Genomic DNA, 12,997 nt, shown 5'->3' on the forward strand with positions numbered 1-12,997 from the left:
CCATGTGGTTTTAATGATGTGACATATCTCCCTTGGAGATGACGTCACAACCTTAAAAAAAAAAAAAGAGACGGCACATGATACAGCGTCCAATCGGATTGGAGCTGTACCATCTGACCATAAAATGTGATGTCATAGGCTATATGGAAGGCATGTACATCTCATTTTACCTCAAGAAACCGACAAGAGAACATCCTGCTATGGATTTACCATATGGTTTGGATTGACAGATGAAGAAAGAAGATGAAAGAAAATAAGAAAATAATGACAGATGAAGAAAGAAGACGGTGATAGAAGATAAAAGAAAGAAGATTTTTTTTACCTGATGCTGGTCTTCAAGGTGGATGGCGTTGGATTGCACGTCATGACGTCGTGGTACGAGAGCTTGCTGATAGATCGGGATTCGGAGGGTGAAGACTTCTAAAGGTAAGAGAAATATTGAATGTATGTAAATGTCTTTTTTTCAGGTTTTTTCATTGTATTTATTTATTTTTAGGTTTGTGATTGCCCATTGACTGATAATGTATTCATCTGTGCCCCTTTAGGGTACAGATAAATACAGTGACAGACAATGTATTTTTTTTGGCAAATGCTTGTTTTGAATTGATTGTAATTTTTTCTTTGTTTTTATTGTTTGGATTCAATTGTTTGGAATTTGGGTGGCTTGTTTTAAGTACATTTTAGGATTGGTTAGCGTTTTAAATTATTTGTTTTGTTGGCTACTGGTTTAAATTAATTAATTAATTGTTTTGTTGGCTTGTGTTTAAAATTAATTAATTGTTTTGTTGGCTTGTGCTTTTATTTATTTAATTGGTTGGCTAGTGCTTTTATTTCTTGAATTGGGGTGTTTAGGTGCTTGTGTATATCTTTGTCACGCTGCGCTCACCACGGACAAGGAGGGACCCCGGAACTGAGGTGAAAAGGGTAATACTTGCACCCACAGCTGCGGGGGCACGCCTGGGAGGTGGATAGTAGGCGTCCGGAACTGCACGGGAGATAAGGTGTTAGTTCAGGTACTCGCCGGATACTTGGGCAGTTCTAGTAGAATCGTCGGTGCCGAGAGCCTTGGGGTTTGGAGCCGGGAGGTAGGTTGGAATCCGTAAGCCGAGGTGGAGGATAGGAGAGTTCGGGAGGTCAGAGGGTAAGCCAGAGGTCAAAGTCCAGAGCGGGTCCGCAGTCAAGCCGGTTTGGTACACGGGAGATCACTAGAAGACACAGAGACAAGGTACTAAGGCAGATACGACCGTGGGTAACGCAGGTCACACAAAGCTATTCTCAGCCAAAGAAGGAATGGCTGAGCAGGGTATAAATGAGAAGAGAGCCCAATGGGAAGAGGGGGAGGGACAGAGGAGTGGCCCCATGGGAGGCAGGGATAGGTGAGGGAAGATTGCCATATTATATGGGTATGATGTACTACTATGATGTACCACTATGCCAATCAATGGGTACAGGGTGGGTATAGTGGTCCCAGGGTGGGTGGTTAGGCCTCCCAGGTTGGTAGCGGGGGAGGGTGGGCTAACCCCTTAATTACGGTGATTAAGGGGTTAGGAGTCATTAGATTGTATTCTTGCGGGCATCGGAGAACATGGTCCTGACGAGGATGCCCATCATGATGGCAGGGGTAAGTGGAAAAGTTTATTTACTTTATTTATGCTGGCTGGCTAATGTTTTATTTTATAATGGGCCAATGCACTATTATATTATATCCGGATAATAGTTATATTGACCATTACTACACTGTGTGTTTTGGGGGGCTGGGGGTTGTATTTATTTAAATGTATTGCACTTTTTTTTGCCACAGGATTGGTACTGCAGGCCAGCGGGGACCACCTGAGGGCCCCTAGACACCCGTGGGGACCACCTGGGGACCCCCAGACAGCCACGGGGACCACCTGAGGACCCCCGGACACCTGCGGGGACCACCCGAGGGCCCCCAGACACCTGCAGGAACCACCCGAGGGCCCCCAGACACCCACGGGGGACCACCCTAGGGCCCCCGGACACACAGGGAGGCCACCCGAGGGCCCCCAGACACCCATGGGGACAACCTAAGGACCCCCAGACACCCACGGGGACCACCTGAGGACCCTTGGACATCCATAGGGACCATATGAGGACCCACGGGGACCACCTGAGGACACCTGCGGCCTCTGGTATCAATCATGTGAGGCTAGAGGTGGTGGGTAGTAGTGTTTATTGTGGTTAGCGGGGGTGGGTGAAGGGGGTATTTGGCCCTTGGTGGGTAGCGGGAGGGGTTAACCCCTTCATTGCCTTAGCGGTTAGCCGTTAAGGTAATAAAGTTGCCTGTAAATGCATTTTTATTGCATGGGATTCATGCCGGGGGTCTCCAGTGCTGATATTAATGGATATCTGCTTCGGAGACTCCTGGCATCAATCCGATGCAGAAAAAAAGCACTGTATCACCGCCTCTCAGCAGCTTCTCACCACCCTCACGCCAACTTTTCCTGGCGTGAGAATTTTGGGAGAAACTCGCCATTCTAGAGCCGCGATAGGACTCAATAACCTAATTGTGGCTATTAGAATTGCAGAGTTTCAGAACCTGTTCACCCGGCAATTTTTTTATGGTGGCTGAAATTTTTGGTGATTTATGCCTTTATCGCCCACTTATTGAGGCTTACAGAATAGCAGCAGGCATTTTGGCCGATAAGTGATTGATAAGTGGCTTATCGATGCTTATAGCTTAGGCCCCTATATGTTTCCAGTTTTATCACGGCTTGTCCTTAGTATGCTTTGCTCTCTGTTTCTCATACAGGGAGATGATGGCAAGGTCAGAGCTTTATTTAAAGAATACCATACCGAAAATATTTGCCAAAAGGAATCTTGGTGAAATTGTCCCGAGATGATGGACATCCTATTGGAACCTGTTTATCACAGCCGTCATACCGAGATGTTCGGAATACTGTACATTGCGGGTATCGCGACTGGATTCACAGCTGGTTTGTAATGTCATTTGCAGAGGTCGATCTCTTTACATGTGTATTACTGCCAATTTTATCCTCCGTGCGGTGAATGTGCAGTGAGGTTTACCAACTTCTCATCTCTAAATAAACAAACGCTTGTCTTCAATTTTGGAGGAACAATGCTGGCTACAGACTTCCAGGAAAGGACTCTACTTCTTTAATTGTTTGTGTTTCTTGTACTTTTATAGAATAACTTGAGAACATTTTTTTATTTAATTTGGTACTCACACAATGCTGCCTGACTGTAGATGTTTAAAATTGGAGACAGAACATAAAACACAGACAGAGCTCAGTGTTTAGCACATTCAGTGAAACTCATACACGGTACAGTGCCTGAATATATATGTATACATATCGAGTAAAATGGTCTTTTAGTTTAACATTTTTGGCCAAAATTGTTGTAAGCCCCTGAGCCAACTGCACGGCAGACCACAATTCAGGGGTCCCTAACGCTAATATAAATTCTTAATAACCTGTGTAGTAACAGGAAGAATGATTTATAATAAATCTGTCAATATTAGTTGCAAAGTTCTAAGTCTGATTGAAGCCTTTAATGACCTGTACATTACCAGGAAAAGCACTCTGTATTAGAGTTGTCACAACCATCCTGCAAGCCAGCAAGTTCCCCTGAGTGGAAGATGCTATGGAGTGAGCCCTTAACCATTTAAAAGTGGGAGGGGGTGAGCTACAATTAGGTAGGAGGTTGCCACCCTCCAGACAGCCAAGACTAGCTGAACAACAATTGTAAAACATACTGGACACCCAACAAGCTCCTATTGAACCCCCAAAATAACCACAACATATATATAAGCATATGAGTGTCACAGAGGAGTGCTACTGAGCATGGCAATATTGCCATGCTCAGTAGCACTCCTCTGTGACACTCATATGCTTATATATATGTTGTGGTTATTTTGGGGGTTCAATAGGAGCTTGTTGGGTGTCCGTATGTTTGACTGTAGATGTCTGTGTACACAAAATGTTTTCTAATCAATAAGCAATGGCAATAACCTGGCTTTGCGAAAAAGTTTTTAGCATTGCTTATTGGGAACAGTATGTCTCAACTGTATACTCTATGAAGATGTCCCTTGTCGTGATACTGTACAGTTTTTTGTACCCTAAAATTTGAAAGCGCTCCTCCTGCTGGCTTTGAAACCAGTTGATAGAAAAAATATATATATATATACTTTTTTAGAAAATATAGCGCTTTTATCTCAATGGGACGACAAGCACTTCAGAGTTTAATTTTTTTTTAAAAAAAGAAGACGTTTAAAGTTATAAAAGAGACCAAACACAAGGAAAGATGCAATACAGAATGGGACGGTACTGTAGTTATTAAATGTCTGACAGGTTGGGGTTCATTAATTAAATTCTTGGGTAAACAAGTAGAAGATGTATTGTTTTATATCTTATTGTGTAAACAAACTAATTTCTCGAGTGCTACTTTACCAATAGGCCAGGTAGTCTGATTCAGCACAGGTCCCTCAGTCTGTGGCCCAGTCATTTTGATTGAGCCACCTGTGCGTAATTAGGGATATCCTTAAATGCTGTGTTCTCAAACCCAGTCCTCAAGTGTTAACAACAGGCCAGTTGTTAAGTATATCCATGTATCAACACTGGTGACTCATTTGAAATTACGGAGGCACTGAGTGAGTCACCTGTGCTGTTGCTGGGATATCCTTAAACCCTGGCCTGTTGTTACTCGTGAAGGACTGATTTATGCACCACTGCTGTTTGTAAATATAACCTGACCTGTTGGTACTGTAAACTCTTGAGGACTAAGATTGAGAAACGGTGATTTATCTCTAAAACGGAATGTTGCAATTATGTTTAAAAATGAAGAAGATTCATGAACTTGCTGCAAAAAAAAGAGCAAAAGTTGTCTCATCACTATCAGGTTTCTAAAATCATTGTCTTTGCCCTAAAGTAGGATGGGGGGGAGGGGGGTCTAAGGGTGCCTTTACCCCGAGGGTCTGAAAAGGGTCCCTGTATCCTGAGGGTCTGAGAAGGGTGCCAGAGTCCTGAGGGAAGAGGGGAGGAGGAATAAGTTTTACCTGAAGTTTCCGTTCCGGGGACACACTGCTTCCACATACAAGTTTTTGGACAAGGTGGGAAGCATGGGGTCAATGGAGCGCAATGTTACGCGGTTCTGCTTCGCAGACCCCCTTCTTCCCACCTACAGTATAACAAAACAGACAGAAATAAATGAAAGACACAGTAACACAGAATGTCAGATAAACAACACCAACACGCTTCAATACTGATATCAGACTTCTCCCTCTTCAATCAAGCCACGCCACGCACTGCAGCCGCAGGAAGCATGGGTACGACCCCAGGCCAACGCTGCTTGTTGGCCCTTCCCCCTGAGCGTCCATACCTAAGCTGTGTCTGAATTGTCTAGTATAATAATCATGAGCAAGAGGTTTCAATACATTCATCCACAGATCCCTTTTAACACTGCACAACAAGGCTGTTAATTGTATTAGGGGTATAGTGCTCCATGATGTATGATCAAATGAGCTGTATGGGGTACAGAAATTTGATCATACATCATGGAGCACTGTACCCCTAATACAATTAACAGCCTTGTTGTGCAGTGTTAAAAGGGATCTGTGGGAGACCTCTTGTGTCTTCTTGTTCTGCCAGTACCATTCCTTTGCACCGGCTATTTTTATTAGAAACTAATTGGTGAGCGTTTTAACATAAGTTATCTTCAATACATTCTTGCAATGCACCGAATACATGTACAGTATAGTTCAGAAGAAGTGGCACGCGCGTGGTCTTGTGAAAAAAAGTATACCAATTTCTTCTATGGTGATCGATGTTTCGGTCCACTTCCGGGCTTTTCCCATCGTGAGAAAGGCCTGGTAGCGGACCAAAACGTAGATAACCATCGAATAAATTGGTATACTTTTTTTTACAAGACTACGCGAGTGCCACTTCTTAATTTAAAACCAGAGACAGAACATGAAACACAGACAGAGCTCAGTGCTACTGTACATCCATGTAGCACTGAGCTCTTTCTGTGTTTCATGTTCTGTCTCTGGTTTTAAATATATATTGCCATGCTCAGTAGCACTCCTCTTTGACACTTATACGCATATATATATATATATATATATATATATATATATATATATATATATATAGTGGTTATTTTGGGGGTTCAATATGAGCTTATAGGGGTTCTGTATGTTTTGCAATTCTGTTCAGCTGTTCCCAGCTGATTTGGAGGGTGGCTCCTCCTTCCCAGGTTTGACGCTCACCCCCTCCCACTTTTAAATGGTTAAAGCTCACTCCATTTCACCTTCCACACTCATGGGCACTTGCATGCAGTTTGATTGCGACAAATCTAATGCAGAGTGCTTTTCCTGGTATTGTACAGGTTAATAAGGGCTTCCATCAGACTTAGAACTATGCAACTAATTTCGACAGATTTACTATAAATCATTCTTCCTGGTAATGTACAGGTTATTAAGAATTTATATTAGTGTTAGGACCCTTGAGACGTGGTCTGCCTTGGAGGGGCTCAAGGGCTTACGACACTTTGGCCAAAGATTTAAACTAAAAGACCATTTTATTCAAAAAAGATATCTATCTATCTATCTATATATATATATATATATATATATATATATATATATATAGGCACTGTACCGTGTATTTGTGCCAATGGATGTAGCACTGAGCTCTGTCTGTGTTTCATGTTCTGTCTCTGGTTTTAAATATATATTGCCATGCTCAGTAGCACTCCTCTTTGACACTTATACGCATATATATATGCTGTGGTTATTTTGGGGGTTCAATATGAGCTTATAGGGGTTCTGTATGTTTTCCACTTCTTAATTTAACTTTGGACTGTCGGTAGTAGCTGTTTAATTATGGCACTACTGTTGCGGTGCACCGGTGGCAAGTATTCTCTTTACGCTAGTGTACCGCATTGAACAGTATAATATAGAGTCATCATCATTCCATCTGCCCTTTGCGTGCGGATTGGGTGATTAGTAACACATCGGAATAGAATTTAGAGTACTGGCCCATTTACACCATATTCCCTCTGCCTGTCTTTTCTTACAAAAATTGCAAATCCGAATAAGCAATTATCACCCCATTAGTAGTAGATGCTAGTCAGCTGTTCCAGAAGGCATGCCTATTGTTGTTCAGAGTACTGGGCCCATGTTAGCTGCAGTTTAGGATTAAAACAAACAAAGAAGTCCATGAGAGATCCTTAAACAAAGACAACGGGAGCACATTATTCAGCACATTGCCTTCCGTTTACTTGATAATGGTTCTTTACAAGAGAATGGAATACTTAACAGTTTTTCATGACAATTACAATTGAAACTCTATTTTTTTTTAATTGTACATTGAATTATTACTATTTCATGCATATTGCCATTCTGACTCTTTCAATAAACACTAGTAAAACATTTTTTTATTTATTGATGTAGTTGTTGCATGTTTCTACACTTAGATATTCATTCCAGTATTTTTATCTCTTTCACTAGTTCATCTTTGTTAGCAGACTTGATATGTTTGCGCAGATGATGCTTTAATGCATGCCAAACCAATTAGATGGGGTTCAAATCATGTGATCATAGAGTACAGTTATTGCCACGAATAACACAAACACAAAGAACAGTACGTACAGTACTGTTTTATAAATGCTATACTACTGCCCGATGCTGTAACTTACTCTGGATGTGTTCTGATCCACTTTTCCTTAATGAATTTTTCAGATGCAATGTGTTTTGAGTCGTTATCTTGGAAGAACCAGTGACCAGATGGGAAGTATTCTGAAAAGTAAGGATCTGCTACCTCAGCTATAAGGACCTCTTGGAAGTAGGCTTTATCCATGATACCTGGCCATACAATAAAAAATGGTGCACTGATACAGTAGATGGGAAAAGGGACAGTTATGTTAATAGTTACGGTTCACAATACTGAAACGAAGTCTTACATTCAAATATAAGTATAGGTGCTGAACCAAGTCTAGAGATTGACCCCCAACACATGAGACTTTTATCAGATGCTTTTGTCTAGGTTTCAGGGATAAACAATTGTTTTTCTTGAATGCCATAGTGAAAAATCGTTCCAGGGCGGCAAGGATTTTTCATCAGAAAATATGACATCCTCAAACTTTTCTCCACTGTCAATCCAGGCACATGCTTCATCAACTCTTTCAAGTTTCTTAACATCCCTTATCATGGGAAGCACTCTGCAATAATAAGAAAAAAGTGGTTAGAACAGGAATAGTGTACAGTGTTCGTGCATATCACTTGGCATGTGCAGAAAAAAAACGGTACAGTACAATACTTTACCTCACACCTCCAAAGGTCCAACCTAAATTGCATCCTGGTAAAACATTTGATAAATAAATAAATAATGTTGGACTCTGACACTGGAATATCATGCTTGTGATGCAGAATATTCTAAACCCCTGGAGCAGATTGTTCAACATTTTCCATGCTGATCTCATCTACCAGCCGAATTGGTTCGCTGTGAAAAGACAAAAAATTTGGATGCTTAAAAAGAGGCATACTCTACACCATGGGGTGCGTAAACTGGGGGGCGTGAGATTTTTCGGGGTGGGGGGGAGTGCACGACGGTTGCAGAGGCATGCGCTATTCCCCAGACATTTAAATTAAATGCCGGGGGATCGCGTGAGGCCTCTGCAACCTCAACTTACCTTGTCTCCGGTGACGTGTCGCCATGGCAAGGTGGTATCAAATGACACCGTGGGGTCGTGTGACGTGGCGTTGCCATGGCAAGGGGAAAAGATTGTGCACCCCTTCTCTACACTACATACTGTATGAACAGAACATGAGAGGAGACCCTGCGGACTACTCTACAGTATGAAACTTGGTCTTCCCTTGAACAAGATACCAGCGTAGTGTCTCGTTGATGCCACCATTGTATTCTCGTGGTTGTGAATCCCTTGTTGGACATGTGCATTATTTTAATACTAGCTTCTTTGTTAATTATTTTGGGCATAGTTGCTATTCCAATGTGGTATTTAGTGTTTAATGAGGCTTTGTATTGCAGGTTTTATACCATTGTAAGAACAGTAAGCTATAGAAGTAAACATAGAGTCCTACTTTTGATACCGTGTCACAATAGACATCCAATCACCCAATATTTACACCTTGTATGAGTAAGTATGAATGTTGGCCCAGCCAATAAGAAGTGACCAACTTTTGACACATAAACACAATAGACATCCAATCAAATTCCAACTCGGTAGCCCTGGCATGACCACATGAGCTGTATATAAAGGCCCACAGAAATTGGATTGTAATAAAACAGACAGAAAAGGCTGATCTAGATCAGAACTCTTCTGCTGCATCTTTTGCTTAAACGATGGATCAATCTAGCTTGTATGGACGCAAGAGCCTTCTTAGTTCTGAACCAGTAACAGCAATAAGGACCCTAAGAAGGCACAGGATCCTTGCCGATAATACGAGTTGATCCGTGAGCACGATTAGCGGTTGTGCAAAGAATAAAGTAGTTTAGAAAACCCAGTTTAAGCATCCAAAACTACATGGGCTAGACTAGGAAAGAGGAAGAGAACCATAGCGATTGAACATCCCTGGAAAGCTAGTTCTGCTCTAAGTAAATACAGCCTGGTAGTACTGCATACAGCATATCCTATAAAACTGTGATTAATAGAGTATATTGTGCAGTAGAAAAGTATTCTCTGCAAACAAGAGCAGAAATACATATTATCCCTTTTTATATATTGCAGATTCAACGACAAGGTCCATGGAGATCACAAGTTGGCTCAACTCAACATGGACCCATCACAATCCACCCTTGACCCAGCTCACCCAACCTCGGACCCAGCTCACCTCACATATCATCAATCTCAAGTACATTGCACCCTGCTTACCCCACCTCGCACCCATCGCATCCCATTCTAGACCCAGTTCACCTGACCGAAAATTCACATAAAGACATTAGTATTGAATAATTAAGGTAATAACTGACTTTTCGGTATCTCTTTGCGTTGTAGCTCCTGCATGCACGTGCATTTATTCAGTTAAACACATACAGTATGCGTTCCATCCAGTGGGCTTGGAGTGCGCATGTACTGTAATTGAATAGAATGCATATGCATTCCGTTCAGTTGGCATACACCACGCATGCACAAACATTAAATGGAATGCATATGTGTTCCATACAGTATGCATAGAGCGCACACGCGCAGTGGTGCTCTGACACAGTGTTTAATTAATCCATCTATTTCTCAATTATCTTACAGGTGAAACCGTACAAGACACAGCCAGGGCATATTGGTGGAAGAAGAGTGCATTGTTTTTCTTAGTCTTTGTTATTTCTGTTATTTTATAAAGGCAATAAATATTTTTGTAAATCTTACACCGATATACAGTACAATACATGTCTCTAATTTACTTGAATGAATGTCATAATTGATAAAGACTGTCGTTTTATACGTTTTTCTTGCTATTCTTTTTTTTGTCCCAGTTCTCAAGCCAGGAGACTTTGGTATCCGGTACCCTAATTGTATGAGCTTGTAGCATACTCACTCCACAAAACGTCTCACCCCTGCAGACACCTGCAGTATGTTTTCGCCCAATCATTTAGGAACGCCACAGGGGAACTGGATTTTCAAAAGAAAAACTGGAGGCGTTAAGAGAAAACCAAATGGTTCAGATTGTACTGGTACCTGTGACATTCTGAGAATTATGATAAACCACATTAAAGCTGCTCCACCGCTCTGTAAGATACCCTGCCCTGCATAGTTTACGATCTGATTTTGGTGCCTGAAGCATAGGGAGATAATGTGACTTGTCAAAGGTCACAAGTTGCTCACACAGGGATTGGAACAAGGTCGCCCTGCTTAACAAACAGTGTTCTTACTAAGCTATTGTATAGATTTTAAATCTGTAACCGGGCGCTTTTTATACTGACTGGTTCAATGGGAAAAGTAGACAAAATAATAAATTTGTGCAAGGGCCACAAATATATCAGTGCAAAACCAAACAATAATATACGTGAATATATAACATGTGATTCTAAAGGGAACAATTACAACACAATAGTGATAACTTGAATAGTGTGAATAAACCACCACCTATAGAGTGTGTGAATAAATTGTGACATTAATTGAGAAGCAGGTAGAAAAAAAAACCCTCTAGACCGTTCCTGGGTCTGTGCAGTCCTTCATTTCTTCCAAATGAGGGGAGCGCAGAGTGTTCACAGCAAAATATGAACCAAAGATGAAAAACACACAATAGTGCGACCAATATAATGAAAAGGTCTAGTCATTTGAAAGTGTAGGTGAATTCCACGCACAGATTCTTCCTAAAAGTTGGGGCATACTGTATCAGAGGGACTTTCTATCTGAATAGAGCAACAGCTGGACTGGACCCTGTTGTATAACCAACTGATGTGGGGCTGCAGTCTTCCAATGGGGCTCACAGAATAATGAGAGAGACTATCATGGTGTAGCATGTATACAAGCACAGTATATATTGTACACAGCAAATGGTAGAAAGATACACTCACATTTCCTATATGAGATCAGCACATTGTACGAGCCTTTAGTCACTGGCGTCTCTGTAGCCGGCGCTCGTTGTCACCGGAAGGGACATATCCACCGCGGGTGGAAGCGGTATGACGCAGCTCCTCTGTTATGGTATAACTTCAGCCATCTTACTTCCCATTAGCAATGTACGCTTTGATTTTTAAAATGTTGAAAAATTACACATTTTGTTCAATGTAGCTTTAAGTTGGACATTTATTGAATTGAAATAGAGCTGGGGGCCTGCAATATATCACAGCCCCCCCCACCCCACCCCCCATGGCACTAATGTGGTCAAAAGTTACAACATCTCCAGGTCTTTATTTTTGCATTAATTTATTTTGAGCATTATTATTGTTATTCACGATTACATAATCACGTTACCTGTAAGAATAACAGGCACCTGGTTACAACACGGAGGGAGGTCTGGTTTTGCAAGGTTTCAGCAACGGCATCTGTAAAACAGGGAGTGCAGGTGGATATACAGGTAATTGCAGCCACAGCAATTAACATCATCCTTTTAATAATGACTTCAAAGGATTTCCCAGTACCTGACATGAGACTCCCCAATACAGTAACAGCTCCTCCACTGACCCCAAAAAAACATTTTCTTCCCTGCATTATCCACTAGAGACTGTCCTAATTAAAGCATTTTTAGTATCTCCACCCCTCAAATTCGGTTCCTTGTGAAATGTTACGCCAAGCCTCAAAGGCCTAATACTGGCGCAAAAATAGTGCGCTTTCAGTGAAATGTTGCCAGACAGTGAGCGAAACATGGTGTGCGTGTGTGTGCAAGAGTGGGTTGTCCTATTAGGTGATCAGGCTTGTCCCAGTGGGTCGGTGCTGCGGCTCCCCAGCAACGGCGCTGGTGGCTCCCCTGCTGCTGATGCAGCAGGCGGTCACTGCAATCCTCTCCCTACTCTGTCTGCACCCGAAGTTGAGTCCAACTTCCACCCGGCTGGAGGAGGGAGCTGTGGAGTCCCTGTACCGGTGCAGAACCGGAGCAGTGTTGAGGAGACCTCCTCACCCCAATGTAAGGGGGGTGGGGGGGTTCTGTGTGTGTGTGTTGGACTGAGTGAGTGGAAGAGAGTGGGAGGTGGTGGAGTGAGGACGGGAAGAGAGGGTAGGAGGGTAAAGGGGGAACAGAGAGGGGGAGTGTAAGGGGGAAAAGAGGGGGGAAGGGAACAGAGGGGGGAGTGTAAGGGGGGCTTGATTATAGAGGCCCCACGCTCTTCTCCACAACAATTGTTTGTACTGCTTTAAAAGGGGCAGATTTCACCTGATTTGTGACCTTGAGAGAGAGTTTTGCACAACTATTTTTCACACGAGGGATTTTGCTTCATTACCATTAAAGCAAACTGATGCTATGATATACTGTAGGTGGTGGTAGTACAAATTGGTTCTGTGTAGGGCCTTTTATATACAGGGGATACAGATACAAGTGAAAGAACACCGGACAAATTAATTCCTT

At 42.3% G+C, this 12,997-nt stretch overlaps 1 long non-coding RNA gene across 1 annotated transcript; it reads left to right on the forward strand.

The window, feature by feature from the left end:
* The first annotated feature begins 2,804 nt into the window (after positions 1-2,804).
* LOC142498487 (uncharacterized) lies at positions 2,805-10,330 on the forward strand. Its single transcript, XR_012802436.1, has 4 exons — positions 2,805-2,957; positions 7,721-7,784; positions 9,727-9,956; positions 10,243-10,330. It is a non-coding gene; the product is annotated as an uncharacterized LOC142498487 (long non-coding RNA).
* Positions 10,331-12,997: the final 2,667 nt, after the last annotated feature.

Source organism: Ascaphus truei, chromosome 7 (genome assembly GCF_040206685.1).
Source record: "Ascaphus truei isolate aAscTru1 chromosome 7, aAscTru1.hap1, whole genome shotgun sequence".
Taxonomy (NCBI): domain Eukaryota; kingdom Metazoa; phylum Chordata; class Amphibia; order Anura; family Ascaphidae; genus Ascaphus; species Ascaphus truei.